We start from the raw sequence: 2,500 nt of genomic DNA, 5'->3' as shown, positions 1-2,500 counted from the left end.
CTTAAAAGACCTCAAGTACACTAGCTACTTGCTAACAGACAGCCGCACTCTAAACTGACAGGATGAGAGCTGAACATGCAGTCAAAATGTTTTTCTGTCCCAAGTTTAGACGAGTGTAACCTTAAAAAGAGTCAACTGTTTTCTTTTTCTCGGCTTACGGCCATACTACCCTGAGAAAGCCCGATCTCGGAAGCTAAGCATGGTCGGGCCTGGTTAGTACTTGGATGGGAGACCGCCTGGGAATACCAGGTGCTGTATGCTTTTTTTTTTGCACCTCCATTGCAAAAGTCAACATTCTTAAAAGACCTCAAGTACACTAGCTACTTGCTAACAGACAGCCGCACGCTAAACTGACAGGATGAGAGCGTAACATGCAGTCAAAATGTTTTTCTGTCCCAAGTTTAGACGAGTGTAACCTTTAAAAGAGTCAACTGTTTTCTTTTTCTCGGCTTACGGCCATACTACCCTGAGAACGCCCGATCTCGTCTGATCTCGGAAGCTAAGCAGGGTCGGGCCTGTTTAGTACTTGGATGGGAGACCGCCTGGGAATACCAGGTGCTGTAAGCTTTTTTTTTGCACCTCCATGGCAAAAGTCAACTTTCTTAAAAGACCTCAAGTACACTAGCTACTTGCTAACAGACAGCCGCACGCTAAACTGACAGGATGAGAGCTGAACATGCAGTCAAAATGTTTTTCTGTCCCAAGTTTAGACGAGTGTAACCTTTAAAAGAGTCAACTGTTTTCTTTTTCTCGGCTTACGCCATACTACCCTGAGAACGTCCGATCTCGAAAGCTAAGCAGGGTCGGGCCTGGTTAGTACTTGGATGGGAGACCGCCTGGGAATACCAGGTGCTGTAAGCTTTTTTTTTTGCACCTCCATGGCAAAAGTAAACTTTCACAAAAGACCTCAAGTACACTAGCAACTTGCTAATAGACAGCCGCACGCTAAACTGACAGGATGAGAGCTGAACATGCAGTCAAAATGTTTTTCTGTCCCAAGTTTAGACGAGTGTAACCTTTAAAAGAGTCAACTGTTTTCTTTTTCTCGGCTTACGGCCATACTACCCTGAGAACGCCCGATCTCGTTTGATCTCGGAAGCTAAGCAGGGTCGGGCCTGGTTAGTACTTGGATGGGAGACTGCCTGGGAATACAAGGTGCTGTACGCTTTTTTTTTGCACCTCCATGGCAAAAGTCAACTTTCTTAAAAGACCTCAAGTACACTAGCTACTTGCTAACAGAAAGCCGCACGCTAAACTGACAGGATGAGAGCTGAACATGCAGTCAAAATGTTTTTCTGTCCCAAGTTTAGACGAGTGTAACCTTTAAAAGAGTCAACTGTTTTCTTTTTCTCGGCTTACGGCCATACTACCCTGAGAACGCCCAATCTCGGAAGCTAAGCACGGTCGGGCCTGGTTAGTACTTGGATGGGAGACCGCCTGGGAATACCAGGTGCTTTAAGCTTTTTCTTTTTTGCACCTCCATGGCAAAAGTAAACTTTCACAAAAGACCTCAAGTACACTAGCTACTTGCTAACAGACAGCCGCACGCTAAACTGACAGGATGAGAGCTGAACATGCAGTCAAAATGTTTTTCTGTCCCAAGTTTAGACGAGTGTAACCTTTAAAAGAGTCAACTGTTTTCTTTTTCTCGGCTTACGGCCATACTACCCTGAGAACGCCCAGGTGTGGTTGATTGGTTGCAGCTGAGCTGATTGTGCCTGTGTGTGTCAGTTGGGCTGTGTGCTCCCCATTATGTGGTTTTGTGTTCTTTCTTTATCTGTTTTTGAATTTGTTTTGGTTATTTTTTCTTTTTTTGTGTTAGTTTTCAGTTTCTTTCTCCTCCCAGCTTCCTTGGCTGTGGAGGAGGGTTTATTCCCCCCCCCCCCCCCCCCAGTGCTTTTTGCTCTGTTTCGACTGTTGGAATGGATGTGGCCTTTGCTGGGCCCAGGATGTCTGGAATGGTGAATGGTGAGTTTTCTGGCAGGATGGTTGGCAGTGATGTGGGTGCGGATGATGTTCGAAGTGGTATGAGTGTGGTGCACAAGCGTAAGGTGTGTTTCGATAAAGAGCTGACGGTGTTTTTGTAGCTCGAAGGTGGTGCTGGTCTGTCTCCGTTGGCTCTGCTGAGGGCTACCAAGGAAGTCTGTGGTACAATTCTGGCCTGTCGAATGATTACCAAGGACAGGTTCGAAATGACTGTGGCATCCCAGGTGGCCAAGGATAAATTGTTAGATGGGTTTAAGATCGGGGAAACTAGGGTTCACGGGAGGGATATCTGTGTGGACGAACTTGTTGTGTCTTTCCTGGGCCTGCCAGCTTACATTGAGGATGAGGAAATCCTGCAGAAGCTACTCGCTTGGGGTGTTTCGGCCGTGTCCGAGGTGAGGAGACGGATGTGGCCGGGGACAAACATAGCTGATGGGACGAGGTTTGTAAAAGTCCGCTTTACAAACCAAGTGCGTTCTTTACCATATTCCGTCAGGAATGTGTAACCTTTAAA

The 2,500-nt window shown here is 46.6% G+C and overlaps 2 non-coding genes and 3 pseudogenes across 2 annotated transcripts; all 5 read left to right on the top strand.

Annotated features, from left to right (window-relative positions):
- Window positions 1-152: 152 nt before the first annotated feature.
- Window positions 153-261, top strand: LOC144041914 (5S ribosomal RNA; annotated as a pseudogene).
- Window positions 262-448: 187 nt separating this feature from the next.
- On the top strand, window positions 449-567 carry LOC144041663 (5S ribosomal RNA). The gene has a single exon (XR_013290442.1). It is a non-coding gene; the product is annotated as a 5S ribosomal RNA (ribosomal RNA).
- Window positions 568-753: 186 nt separating this feature from the next.
- LOC144041967 (5S ribosomal RNA) lies at window positions 754-861 on the top strand (annotated as a pseudogene).
- A 187-nt stretch (window positions 862-1,048) lies between these two features.
- LOC144041588 (5S ribosomal RNA) lies at window positions 1,049-1,167 on the top strand. The gene has a single exon (XR_013290379.1). It is a non-coding gene; the product is annotated as a 5S ribosomal RNA (ribosomal RNA).
- Window positions 1,168-1,353: 186 nt separating this feature from the next.
- LOC144041953 (5S ribosomal RNA) lies at window positions 1,354-1,462 on the top strand (annotated as a pseudogene).
- The last annotated feature ends 1,038 nt before the right edge of the window (window positions 1,463-2,500 follow it).

Source organism: Vanacampus margaritifer, chromosome 1, assembly GCF_051991255.1.
Source record: "Vanacampus margaritifer isolate UIUO_Vmar chromosome 1, RoL_Vmar_1.0, whole genome shotgun sequence".
Taxonomy (NCBI): domain Eukaryota; kingdom Metazoa; phylum Chordata; class Actinopteri; order Syngnathiformes; family Syngnathidae; genus Vanacampus; species Vanacampus margaritifer.
The sequence above is the reverse complement of the archived record's forward strand: the minus strand, read 5'-3'. Positions and strand labels throughout refer to the sequence as shown.